Consider the following 15,525-nt stretch of genomic DNA (forward strand, 5'->3'; position numbering starts at 1 on the left):
TCTATGGTACCTGTTCTTAAGTTTTGTTTTTGCATCTTTTTCGGATTTGTACACCAGTTTCAAACAGCTGGAAGTACAATATTTTGGGTTGTTGAAAATATATTTCACAGCGGCTTAGAAGGTACAATGATTTAATATACTTGTTATTAGAATTTTATCAAACAGGAAATGGTGGACGATTTCTGCATAGTGCATCTTTAAATGGAATAAACACAGACCTAGTGTCGATAATCCTGATTAGATTAATATCTGTAAGAGATCAATAACTCAAACACCGTCAGTGTGAAGAGGCTGTGGGCAACAACCACGCATCTCACCTTAATCACCGCTCAACGAAAACTAAGCGAGGCAATTGCAACCAACAGGCAGAATTTAACCCAAACTATGTGTTATCGCTGATTTTTTAAAAACCCAACTAACAGGGGATTACATGCACCTGCATGCTAAAATCATCTTGATTTCAACCAAAAACCCACAAAAATTAAGTATCAGATGAGCTGATCTCCTGTTGTTGCCATGCTACTTGATTAGACTACAATTTAATTTGATTAGAAAATAGATTATATAACTCAATCACGATTGGCTTGATCTAGTTCCACATTTTATATGTGGACAGTTCAGGGATATTTTATTTTCCTTTTTGAATGGCCTGCTTTATTAGACAAGTTGTAATTCATGGATTACATAAATGACAAATTAAAAAGTAATATGAGTTTTCCATTGATATAACCTGTATGATGATATTGATATAACCTGTATGATGATATTGATATAACCTGTATGATATATTGATATAACCTGTATGATGATATTGATATAACCTGTATGATATATTGATATAACCTGTATGATATATTGATATAACCTGTATGATATATTGATATAACCTGTATGATATATTGATATAACCTGTATGATATATTGATATAACCTGTATGATGATATTGATATAACCTGTATGATGATATTGATATAACCTGTATGATGATATTGATATAACCTGTATGATGATATTGATATAACCTGTATGATGATATATTGATATAACCTGTATGATGATATTGATATAACCTGTATGATGATATTGATATAACCTGTATGATATATTGATATAACCTGTATGATATATTGATATAACCTGTATGATATATTGATATAACCTGTATGATGATATTGATATAACCTGTATGATATTGATATAACCTGTATGATGATATTGATATAACCTGTATGATGATATTGATATAACCTGTATGATGATATTGATATAACCTGTATGATATATTGATATAACCTGTATGATGATATTGATATAACCTGTATGATGATATTGATATAACCTGTATGATATATTGATATAACCTGTATGATGATATTGATATAACCTGTATGATGATATTGATATAACCTGTATGATATATTGATATAACCTGTATGATATATTGATATCACCTGTATGATATATTGATATAACCTGTATGATATATTGATATAACCTGTATGATATATTGATATAACCTGTATGATGATATTGATATAACCTGTATGATATATTGATATAACCTGTATGATGATATTGATATAACCTGTATGATATTGATATAACCTGTATGATGATATTGATATAACCTGTATGATGATATTGATATAACCTGTATGATGATATTGATATAACCTGTATGATATATTGATATAACCTGTATGATATATTGATATCACCTGTATGATATATTGATATAACCTGTATGATATATTGATATAACCTGTATGATATATTGATATAACCTGTATGATGATATTGATATAACCTGTATGATATATTGATATAACCTGTATGATATATTGATATAACCTGTATGATATATTGATATAACCTGTATGATATATTGATATAACCTGTATGATGATATTGATATAACCTGTATGATATATTGATATAACCTGTATGATGATATTGATATAACCTGTATGATGATATTGATATAACCTGTATGATATATTGATATAACCTGTATGATGATATTGATATAACCTGTATGATGATATTGATATAACCTGTATGATGATATTGATATAACCTGTATGATATATTGATATAACCTGTATGATATATTGATATAACCTGTATGATATATTGATATCACCTGTATGATGATATTGATATAACCTGTATGATGATATTGATATAACCTGTATGATGATATTGATATAACCTGTATGATGATATTGATATAACCTGTATGATGATATTGATATAACCTGTATGATATATTGATATAACCTGTATGATATATTGATATAACCTGTATGATGATATTGATATAACCTGTATGATGATATTGATATAACCTGTATGATGATATTGATATAACCTGTATGATGATATTGATATAACCTGTATGATATATTGATATAACCTGTATGATATATTGATATAACCTGTATGATATATTGATATAACCTGTATGATGATATTGATATAACCTGTATGATGATATTGATATAACCTGTATGATATATTGATATAACCTGTATGATATATTGATATAACCTGTATGATGATATTGATATAACCTGTATGATGATATTGATATAACCTGTATGATGATATTGATATAACCTGTATGATATATTGATATAACCTGTATGATATATTGATATAACCTGTATGATGATATTGATATAACCTGTATGATATATTGATATAACCTGTATGATGATATTGATATAACCTGTATGATGATATTGATATAACCTGTATGATGATATTGATATAACCTGTATGATATATTGATGTAACCTGTATGATGATATTGATATAACCTGTATGATGATATTGATATAACCTGTATGATGATATTGATATAACCTGTATGATGATATTGATATAACCTGTATGATGATATTGATATAACCTGTATGATATATTGATATAACCTGTATGATATATTGATATCACCTGTATGATATATTGATATAACCTGTATGATGATATTGATATAACCTGTATGATGATATTGATATAACCTGTATGATATATTGATATAACCTGTATGATATCTTGATATAACCTGTATGATGATATTGATATCACCTGTATGATATATTGATATAACCTGTATGATATGTTGATATAACCTGTATGATATATTGATATAACCTGTATGATATGTTGATATAACCTGTATGATATATTGATATAACCTGTATGATGATATTGATATAACCTGTATGATATATTGATATAACCTGTATGATATATTGATATAACCTGTATGATGATATTGATATAACCTGTATGATGATATTGATATAACCTGTATGATATATTGATATAACCTGTATGATGATATTGATATAACCTGTATGATATATTGATATAACCTGTATGATGATATTGATATAACCTGTATGATGATATTGATATAACCTGTATGATATTGATATAACCTGTATGATATATTGATATAACCTGTATGATGATATTGATATAACCTGTATGATGATATTGATATAACCTGTATGATATATTGATATAACCTGTATGATATATTGATATAACCTGTATGATATATTGATATAACCTGTATGATATATTGATATAACCTGTATGATGATATTGATATAACCTGTATGATATATTGATATAACCTGTATGATGATATTGATATAACCTGTATGATGATATTGATATAACCTGTATGATATATTGATATAACCTGTATGATGATATTGATATAACCTGTATGATATATTGATATAACCTGTATGATATATTGATATATCCTCTCCAAGATCGCATAGCAGTTCAGACGTCTTTTGTCCTCGTCTTGTCGTGTCCTGTATATATATATATTTACAACTTTTTTTCACATACATTTTATTTTTATTTTCCATCAACTCATCTTCTAAACACTCTCCTGCAACCAGCCTCACCAATTTATATTTATAAAAAAGTATTATTTACCTCAGATCTGCAATCCTTCAGGAAGCTAGCCAGAAACTCCAGGAGGCTGGCCAGAAACTAGCCAGAAGCTAGCCAGGAGCTAGCCCAGAAGCTAATCAGAAGCTAACCACGGTTTGTGGTCATCGGCTGTCCTTTAGTTCGAAAATCTATCGAAAATCTATCGCCAGTTTTGTACGGCGCAGCGCGGCTCGGGAAACGGAACATACCGGACCATTTTTTTTCTCTCCATGTCCCTGGATTTCAACTGCTCTCTGGACGTTCATACCCGGATCTCACAGCTAGCTAGCTGCTATCCGTGTGACAGTCGGCTTTCGTCGATTCCGGAGCAAACATCGATTGTTCCGGTGCTAGCCAGCTCCGTCAATCACGCCTGAGTTCCATCATTCACTCCTGGGCTGCAGTCACCTATCCGGACCCGTTTCACTGCCTACGCGGAGCCCCACCGGGCCTTCACAACCGGACTGCCGACGTTATCTACCTGAAGGAGATCCGGCTGGCTCCTCTGTCGCGACGTTACCGGAACGCCCATCTGCGGCCCGCTAACCGTTAGCTGTCTTTCCGGCTGCTATCTGAATAGACAATCGGACAATTTATTTATTTGAATTATTATGTTTTCTTCTCGGGCCTCTATAACTATATCTATTGTTCTTATTTTTGTTGTTGTGTGATTTGGATTAATCCCCTCTACCACACGGAACCCCACTAATCTACTGACCGAACGCAAGAGGTGGCTAACAACAGACTCCATCCTATGCTAGCTTGCTACCGGTTGGCTTGGCTAGCTGTCTAAATCGCCGTGACCCTAAACCAACCTCTCCACTCACTGGACCCTTTTGATCACTCGACTAAGCATGCCTCTCCTTAATGTCAATATGTCTTGTCCATTGCTGTTCTGGTTAGTGTTTATTGGCTTATTTCACTGTAGAGCCTCTAGTCCTGCTCACTATACCTTATCCAACCTATTAGTTCCACCACCCACATATGCAATGACATCTCCTGGTTTCAATGATGTTTCTAGAGACAATATCTCTCTCTTCATCACTCAATACCTAGGTTTACCTCCACTGTATTCACATCCTACCTTACCTTTGTCTGTACATTATACCTTGATGCTATTTTATCGCCCCCAGAAACCTCCATTTACTCTCTGTTCCAGACGTTCTAGACGACCAATTCTTATTGCTTTCAGTCGCACCCTTATTCTACTCCTCCTATGTTCCTCTGGCGATGTAGAGGTGAATCCAGGCCCTGCAGTGCCTAGCTCCACTCCTATTCCCCAGGCGCTCTCTTTTGACGACTTCTGTAACCGTAATAGCCTTGGTTTCATGCATGTTAACATTAGAAGCCTCCTCCCTAAGTTTGTTCTTTTCACTGCTTTAGCACACTCTGCCAACCCGGATGTTCTAGCTGTGTCTGAATCCTGGCTTAGGAAGACCACCAAAAATTCAGACATTTTAATTCCAAACTACAACATTTTCAGACAAGATAGAACTGCCAAAGGGGGCGGTGTTGCAATTTACTGCAAAGATAGCCTGCAGAGTTCTGTCCTACTATCCAGGTCTGTACCCAAACAATTTGAACTTCTACTTTTAAAAATCCACCTTTCTAAAAACAAGTCTCTCACCGTTGCCGCCTGCTATAGACCACCCTCTGCCCCCAGCTGTGCTCTGGACACCATATGTGAACTGATTGCCCCCCATCTATCTTCAGAGCTCGTGCTGCTAGGCGACCTAAACTGGAACATGCTTAACACCCCAGCCATCCTACAATCTAAACTTGATGCCCTCAATCTCACACAAATTATCAATGAACCTACCAGGTACCTCCCCAAAGCCTTAAACACGGGCACCCTCATAGATATCATCCTAACCAACTTCCCCTCTAAATACACCTCTGCTGTCTTCAACCAAGATCTCAGCGATCACTGCCTCATTGCCTGCATCCGTAATGGGTCAGCGGTCAAACGACCTCCTCTCATCACTGTAAAACGCTCCCTGAAACACTTCAGCGAGCAGGCCTTTCTAATCGACCTGGCCGGGGTATCCTGGAAGGATATTGACCTCATCCCGTCAGTAGAGGATGCCTGGATATTTTTTAAAAATGCCTTCCTAACCATCTTAAATAAACATGCCCCATTCAAGAAATTTAGAACCAGGAACAGATATAGCCCTTGGTTCTCCCCAGACCTGACTGCCCTTAATCAACACAAAAACGTCCTATGGCGTTCTGCATTAGCATCGAACAGCCCCCGTGATATGCAGCTGTTCAGGGAAGCTAGAAACCATTATACACAGGCAGTTAGAAAAGCCAAGGCTAGCTTTTTCAAGCAGAAATTTGCTTCTTGCAACACTAACTCAAAAAAGTTCTGGGACACTGTAAAGTCCATGGAGAATAAGAACACCTCCTCCCAGCTGCCCACTGCACTGAAGATAGGAAACACTGTCACCACTGATAAATCCACCATAATTGAAAATTTCAATAAGCATTTTTCTACTGCTGGCCATGCTTTCCACCTGGCTACTCCTACCCCTGTCAACAGCACTGCACCCCCAACAGCAACTCGCCCAAGCCTTCCCCATTTCTCCTTCTCCCAAATCCATTCAGCTGATGTTCTGAAAGAGCTGCAAAATCTGGACCCCTACAAATCAGCCGGGCTAGACAATCTGGACCCTTTCTTTCTAAAATTATCTGCCGAAATTGTTGCCACCCCTATTACTAGCCTGTTCAACCTCTCTTTCGTGTCGTCTGAGATTCCCAAAGATTGGAAAGCAGCTGCGGTCATCCCCCTCTTCAAAGGGGGGGACACTCTTGACCCAAACTGCTACAGACCTATATCTATCCTACCATGCCTTTCTAAGGTCTTCGAAAGCCAAGTCAACAAACAGATTACCGACCATTTTGAATCTCACCATACCTTCTCTGCTATGCAATCTGGTTTCAGAGCTGGTCATGGGTGCACCTCAGCCACGCTCAAGGTCCTAAACGATATCTTAACCGCCATCGATAAGAAACATTACTGTGCAGCCGTATTCATTGATCTGGCCAAGGCTTTCGACTCTGTCAATCACCACATCCTCATCGGCAGACTCAACAGCCTTGGTTTCTCAAATGATTGCCTCGCCTGGTTCACCAACTACTTCTCTGATAGAGTTCAGTGTGTCAAATCTGAGGGTCTGTTGTCCGGACCTCTGGCAGTCTCTATGGGGGTGCCACAGGGTTCAATTCTTGGACCGACTCTCTTCTCTGTATACATCAATGAGGTCGCTCTTGCTGCTGGTGAGTCTCTGATCCACCTCTACGCAGACGACACCATTCTGTATACTTCCGGCCCTTCTTTGGACACTGTGTTAACAACCCTCCAGGCAAGCTTCAATGCCATACAACTCTCCTTCCGTGGCCTCCAACTGCTCTTAAATACAAGTAAAACTAAATGCATGCTCTTCAACCGATCACTACCTGCACCTACCCGCCTGTCCAACACCACTACTCTGGACGGCTCTGACTTAGAATACGTGGACAACTACAAATACTTAGGTGTCTGGTTAGACTGTAAACTCTCCTTCCAGACCCATATCAAACATCTCCAATCCAAAGTTAAATCTAGAATTGGCTTCCTATTTCGCAACAAAGCATCCTTCACTCATGCTGCCAAACATACCCTTGTAAAACTGACCATCCTACCAATCCTCGACTTTGGCGATGTAATTTACAAAATAGCCTCCAATACCCTACTCAACAAACTGGATGCAGTCTATCACAGTGCAATCCGTTTTGTCACCAAAGCCCCATACACTACCCACCATTGCGACCTGTACGCTCTCGTTGGCTGGCCCTCGCTTCATACTCGTCGCCAAACCCACTGGCTCCATGTCATCTACAAGACCCTACTAGGTAAAGTCCCCCCTTATCTCAGCTCGCTGGTCACCATAGCATCTCCCACCTGTAGCACACGCTCCAGCAGGTATATCTCTCTAGTCACCCCCAAAACCAATTCTTTCTTTGGCCGCCTCTCTTTCCAGTTCTCTGCTGCCAATGACTGGAACGAACTACAAAAATCTCTGAAACTGGAAACTCTTATCTCCCTCACTAGCTTTAAGCACCAACTGTCAGAGCAGCTCACAGATTACTGCACCTGTACATAGCCCACATATAATTTAGCCCTATCAACTACCTCTTTCCCAACTGTATTTAATTTATTTATTTATTTTGCTCCTTTGCACCCCATTATTTTTATTTCTACTTTGCACATTCTTCCATTGCAAAACTACCATTCCAGTGTTTTACTTGCTATATTGTATTTACCTTGCCACCAAGGCCTTTTTTTGCCTTTACCTCCCTTCTCACCTCATTTGCTCACATTGTATATAGACTTGTTTATACTTTATTATTGACTGTATGTTTGTTTTACTCCATGTGTAACTCTGTGTTGTTGTATCTGTCGAACTGCTTTGCTTTATCTTGGCCAGGTCGCAATTGTAAATGAGAACTTGTTCTCAACTTGCCTACCTGGTTAAATAAAGGTAAAATAAAATAAATAAAATAAAATATAACCTGTATGATATATTGATATAACCTGTATGATGATATTGATATAACCTGTATGATATATTGATATAACCTGTATGATGATATTGATATAACCTGTATGATGATATTGATATAACCTGTATGATGATATTGATATAACCTGTATGATATATTGATATAACCTGTATGATATATTGATATAACCTGTATGATGATATTGATATAACCTGTATGATATATTGATATAACCTGTATGATATATTGATATAACCTGTATGATATATTGATATAACCTGTATGATATATTGATATAACCTGTATGATGATATTGATATAACCTGTATGATGATATTGATATAACCTGTATGATGATATTGATATAACCTGTATGATATATTGATATAACCTGTATGATATATTGATATAACCTGTATGATATATTGATATAACCTGTATGATATATTGATATAACCTGTATGATATATTGATATAACCTGCATGATGATATTGATATAACCTGTATGATGATATTGCCACAGTATAAATGCTGTCTTAAATGAGAAATTACTTTTTTTTAGTTGTACATTTAAATCACCTTTGAGTCTGCTCAATCACCAGGTTTTTTTTATTGATAATTTAAAAGATAATTCCCTGTAGAGGGTGAAAATGTAAAGCTCAGCTTTTAGGGAGCAGGAAATGTTGGAAGCAAGCAATTGAGATCAGCTGTGCTGGGGATTACAATATTGTTTACAATGATTTTTCTTGTCAGAGTGCACTTACCAGACATTTATATCATGAAAGACACTTAGTGGGATAGCTCAGAGAGAATAAAACTGTTGATAGGCTGCAAAGTTTCTGAATATGAGACATATAAAACCAGTTAGCACATCTTGCCCCTCCTTAAAGATCTTGGTTTTGGAACTGAAAGTATGTCTGTGTGGCAAATGGCACCCTATTCCCTATGTAGTACACTTCTTTTGATGATGCACTAGGGAATATGGTGCCATTTGGGATGTAGACTAGGAAACACTGACCCAGTGTCACAGGTGTGGCATACTCAAGAGTTAATAGCTTTCATATAGGGCACCAAATGGGACACACCTACAGATGTTGGATCTTAATTTGACCAGTATTGTAGCAGCAAAAGAAAACTTCTGCAACAGGATTTTAATGTTTAGTCCATAACATTGTTTGATCGGTGGTTAGGCTATTAGCTGGCCAAAATTAGGCTACATGAAAAGTGCAATACTATGTGTAAGTGCAGGTTTTCAGTGAATTTATGTAAATCATGAAGTTCATCTGCAGGAAAATTGTCAGTGAAAAAAGAGTGATCAAATTAAGATCCTACACCTATGGAGGTCACTATGTTCTCTGTCATGGTATCTGCTTATTGGACACTGAGATAGGCCTGAGATGATGGTTCTATTAAGAAGAGAAAGAACCCATAACTGATATGAACCATGTATGTCCAAAAAAGGTAATTCCACTAAAAGCAAGAAAATGTTTAATGAGTAAATGTATGCAATACACTAGGCCTGCTCATTGTATTTAATATGACTACATGGACTCTGCGATGTATGATCCTCAGGTGTGTCTCTGCCTTTGGGAAATAGACATTTTCACTATTGGTTTCTTCTGGTTTCAGAAGCCTATTCAGAATTGATATGCAGTCTAAATTCCAATAATAACAATGATATGATTCTTAGTATATACTAAAGTATTATCCAAGCTCTATAACTACAGTACCAGACCTAGAATGAAACTTCAGCCATGCACATCCTTGTTTTCACTGTGATTGTTGCATTTGAGTGTCATTCAAAGCGCCCTGTCTTACTCAAAGACATATCTATTCATGTAGCCTTGTCGTGTAGTGTAGACCTACAAATGTGCTGCTGTGTTGACGTAACATTCTTTCTGTGGAATGAAAGGAACGGCAGCATGTCAAGAAGCATCTACACTGCATTTTGATGCACAGTGGGTTACTTCGGTTTGTGATTCATAGACCATTCGGTTTTTACTTTGGTTATGAAACTCCGCTGCTGCCAGGGCCTACAGGTCGGCAGATACGCTGTTTATAGACGGTTGGATAAATCGCATCGACATTTGGGTCACCCAATTCTTCTCGTCCGAATTACCCGCAAGACAGCGCCATATCTTGACACTTCGTTAATCATGCTGTGGACCAACATCTTCGACATATTGTAGTGCTCGTGTCTAATAAGGGTGGTGAATATGCCTATTTTTGTGCTTTTCAAAATCGGTATATTTCACATAGCCTAAACTACATCGCCATCGTTTTATCCCTTTTAAAATCTACCTGTTATGTGAAATAGGCTATCATTCACATTTCCATACAGAGCTGCTTCATCCTAGTCTGTGTTTTTCATACAGGCCTTTAGCTCTTAAAACCGGGGGTAACATTAACAAACTGTCAAATACCCAAATGTGTTAATCCTTCCTTTCCTATGCAATCGGATTCGGGATTCCTCCACGGTCTCTATACGCAGGGCCAGAGTAGCGATTGCTTTTTCAAATTTAGACTACTACAATAACCTACAAAATATAATTCTGTTGTATTTCATTTTGATCGTACAAATAGAGAACACAAGGCATCTTCACTGACACGCAATCCAAACCAATGCAGAATATACTAGCCTACCATTACTGTCCAGTAGGCTAATTCCTTTTTTTAGGAAGGAACCATGCAGTCCCGCGAGGTGTAGAACATCGGAAATATGACATGACACAAATAGGCTATGGAGGTAAAATACATATTCCACTGACACCTACCTTCTGTGATGCTGGGGAGAGAGCGCGGCACGAAGGGTAGCGAACGGGGAGTGAGAAATCTCGTAGTGTCATTTGAGTGTGCGTGGGGCTGTGGGCGAGTGAGTGAGTGGGAGGGGCACCAATGTGAGAGAATATTGAATTTGTCGATAGAAGGCTGTACGGTATGGTAAAACATTGGCACAACCGAGCCGGTGTTCGGCTGATGGTCAGGGACAAGCTCAGTGCCCCAGCAGACATTTAACCCTTTTCACTGGCAGAGAGAGGAGTGTGGCCATTGACTAGCCAGTATTTTCAGAAATATATTCTTATCTGTCTCGTATCTAGGGCTCGATCAGAGCATCAGACCAGTGTGCCCGGTTAACCCAGAACTAAAACCTAGAGTAATTTAGTCAGAATCTGGCCATCAGAGATGAGCTCAGACCCTGGCACATTTTTAGTACACACTTCTGTTAAGGTGTCCCTCCTTTCCATATACTAAACATCACGTTCTTGTTTTGTCTTGGACATGACAGTCTGGAACTCATTAGTGGTACTGGCTCTCATTTTATAACACACTGAAACAAACACAGGTCCAAGATCTAAAGGGGAGGCAATCAAATATTAAATTATAGGTTAGTGAATCGCCATCGAGAACCATTCATAATCTGCCGTAAGGGTGCTTTTCAAAGATGACAATTACAAGTAGCAAAAATACTGAGAAACAGAGACACCCATTTCAGATCCAGTCAAAGGGTCTGATCTGCTGTATTCATATCTGTGTTTTAGTTTCCCTCCATCAGCCTGAATGTATGTGTGCTACTGTACTGAAGGCCGTATCTGCTCAGATGTGCTGTTGGCAGCCAATTCCCTTTCTGATGGGGATTTAGCATTAGTCCACAGGCTCAGTAATCAGTGTTGTGTGTGTGTGTCTGTATGTGTCTGTCTGTGGGTAAGTGAGTGCATGCAAGTGAGCAAATGTGTCTGTGTGTTCGTATTGGTGTGTGTGTGTCAGTCTTGGATCAATACAGCCAATGAAATGTTGGGCTGGATGGAGAGGAGAGAGGGGTGTGAGACAGACAAACCCCTCACAAACCAGCTCTCCAACTCCCTGTCAGATTAACAATCTTTGGATGCGTCCCAAATCGCACCCTATTCCCTAGCTATGTAGTGCACTACTTTTGACCAGTGCACTACTTTGACCAGGTCTAAAGTAGTGCACTATATAAGGAATAGGGTGTGATTTGGGACACAACCATTCTCATTACCCCTAAATGGCTGGTATGCATCAGCTGCTGGAGTGGGTACACACAACTGCTGAAGGACCTGAAAACAAGATTGGTCATCAAGCTTCAAAATATCTCCCAATCTACCCTGAGCCCTGGCCCTGTTATATCCAAACATCCAATCTACCCTGAGCCCTGGCCCTGTTATATCCAAACATCCAATCTACCCAGAGCCCTGACCCTGTTTATATCCAAACATCCAATCTACCCTGAGCCCTGGCCCTGTTATATCCAAACATCCAATCTACCCTGAGCCCTGGCCCTGTTATATCCAAACATCCAATCTACCCTGAGCCCTGGCCCTGTTATATCCAAACATCCAGTCTACCCTGAGCCCTGAGCCTGTTTATATCCAAACATCCAATCTACCCTGAGCCCTGGCCCTGTTATATCCAAACATCCAATCTGCCCTGAGCCCTGACCCTGTTTATATCCAAACATCCAATCTACCCTGAGCCCTGGCCCTGTTATATCCAAACATCCAATCTACCCTGACCCCGTTTATATCCAAACATCCAATCTGCCCTGAGCCCTGACCCTGTTCATATCCAAACATCCAATCTACCCTGAGCCCTGACCCCGTTTATATCCAAACATCCAATCTGCCCTGACCCCATTTATATCCAAACATCCAATCTACCCTGAGCCCTGGCCCTGTTATATCCAAACATCCAATCTACCCTGAGCCCTGGCCCTGTTATATCCAAACATCCAATCTACCCTGAGCCCTGGCCCTGTTATATCCAAACATCCAGTCTACCCTGAGCCCTGAGCCTGTTTATATCCAAACATCCAATCTACCCTGAGCCCTGGCCCTGTTATATCCAAACATCCAATCTGCCCTGAGCCCTGACCCTGTTTATATCCAAACATCCAATCTACCCTGAGCCCTGGCCCTGTTATATCCAAACATCCAATCTACCCTGACCCCGTTTATATCCAAACATCCAATCTGCCCTGAGCCCTGACCCTGTTCATATCCAAACATCCAATCTACCCTGAGCCCTGACCCCGTTTATATCCAAACATCCAATCTGCCCTGACCCCATTTATATCCAAACATCCAATCTGCCCTGAGCCCTGACCCCATTTATATCCAAACATCCAATCTACCCTGAGCACTGACCCTGTTTATATCCAAACATCCAATCTACCCTGAGCACTGACCCTGTTTATATCCAAACATCCAATCTACCCTGAGCACTGACCCTGTTTATATCCAAACATCCAATCTGCCCTGAGCCTGTTTATAACCAAACATCCAATCTACCCTGAGCCCTGACCCTGTTTATATCCAAACATCCAATCTACCCTGAGCCCTGACCCTGTTTATATCCAAACATCCAACCTACCCTGAGCCCTGACTCTGTTTATATCCAAACATCCAACCTACCCTGAGCCCTGACCCTGTTTATATCCAAACATCCAATCTACCCTGAGCCTGTTTATATCCAAACATCCAATCTACCCTGAGCCCTGACCCTGTTGATATCCAAACATCCAATCTACCCTGAGCCTGTTTATATCTAAACATCCAATCTGCCCTGAGCACTGACCCTGTTTATATCCAATCTACCCTGAGCCCTGACCATGTTTATATCCAAACATCCAATCTGCCCTGAGCACTGACCCTGTTTATATCCAAACATCCAATCTGCCTGTTGATGAATGCTCCCAGTCCCAGGTGGCTCTGGTCATCATTTAATTTCCCATCCCAGCAACATGGTGGCTTGATTACCATCTTATTGGTTATTGCAGCGACCCTACCCACACCACTCTGTTGAACTGGATGGGTGGGTCTAGGTGGGGGGAGGAGAAAAGCCTGCACTGCGATTGGCTCATATATAATCATCTAAATGATACACATATGGTACACATGTGTTGGATAAAATACAAATAAGTAATACATAATATTCAATAAAAACATAATGATCACCTCAATAACCTAAGAGTCCGGACTCCTTTTCTGGGTAGAATGATGCTGATGGGAGGGGATGAGCTGGACCAGTGGAAATGGTCTGTCGTGGGTAGAGTGTTGCTGAAGGGAGGGGATGGGCTGGACCAGTGTAAATGGCCTGTCGTGGGTAGAATGATGCTGATGGGAGGGGATGAGCTAGACTAGTGGAAATGGCCTGTCGTGGGTAGAATGATGCTGATTGGAGGGGATGGGCTGGACCAGTGGAAATGGTCTGTCGTGGGTAGTGTGATGCTGATGGGAGGGGATGGGCTGGACTAGTGGAAATGGTCTGTCGTGGGTAGTGTGATGCTGATGGGAGGGGATTAGCTGGACTAGTGGAAATGGTCTGTCGTGGGTAGTGTGATGCTGATGGGAGGGGATTAGCTGGACTAGTAGAAATGGTCTGTCGTGGGTAGTGTGATGCTGATGGGAGGGGATTAGCTGGACTAGTGGAAATGGTCTGTCATGGGTAGAATGATGCTGAAGGGAGGGGATGAGCTGGACTAGTGGAAATGGTCTGTCGTGGGTAGTGTGATGCTGATGGGAGGGGATTAGCTGGACTAGTGGAAATGGTCTGTCGTGGGTAGTGTGATGCTGATGGGAGGGGATTAGCTGGACTAGTAGAAATGGTCTGTCGTGGGTAGTGTGATGCTGATGGGAGGGGATGAGCTGGACTAGTGGAAATGGTCTGTCGTGGGTAGAGTGATGCTGAAGGGAGGGGATGGGCTGGACTAGTGGAAATGGTCTGTCGTGGGTAGAGTGATGCTGATGGGAGGGGATGGGCTGGACTAGTGGAAATGGCCTGTCGTGGGTAGTGTGATGCTGATGGGAGGGGATTAGCTGGACTAGTGGAAATGGCCTGTCGTGGGTAGTGTGATGCTGAAGGGAGGGGATGAGCTAGACTAGTGGAAATGGTCTGTCGTGGGTAGAGTGATGCTGATGGGAGGGGATGGGCTGGACTAGTGGAAATGGCCTGTCGTGGGTAGTGTGATGCTGATGGGAGGGGATTAGCTGGACTAGTG

General features: G+C 40.0%; 1 protein-coding gene across 3 annotated transcripts in view; it reads right to left on the minus strand.

The window, feature by feature from the left end:
• The window catches only part of LOC110506148 (microtubule-associated protein 1B), a 70,284-nt gene that overhangs the window by 29,800 nt on the left and 24,959 nt on the right, over positions 1–15,525 (minus strand). Inside the window, exon 1 of one of the 3 annotated variants that reach the window (XM_036963906.1) lies at positions 11,285–11,414. The exons of the other annotated variants lie outside the window; for them this stretch is intronic. The gene's annotated coding sequence lies outside the window, so the exon portion shown is untranslated. Of the gene's footprint in view, positions 1–11,284; positions 11,415–15,525 lie in introns of those variants that run through there. 3 annotated transcript variants of the gene reach the window in all.

Source organism: Oncorhynchus mykiss, chromosome 26 (genome assembly GCF_013265735.2).
Source record: "Oncorhynchus mykiss isolate Arlee chromosome 26, USDA_OmykA_1.1, whole genome shotgun sequence".
NCBI classification, from domain to species: Eukaryota; Metazoa; Chordata; class Actinopteri; order Salmoniformes; family Salmonidae; genus Oncorhynchus; species Oncorhynchus mykiss.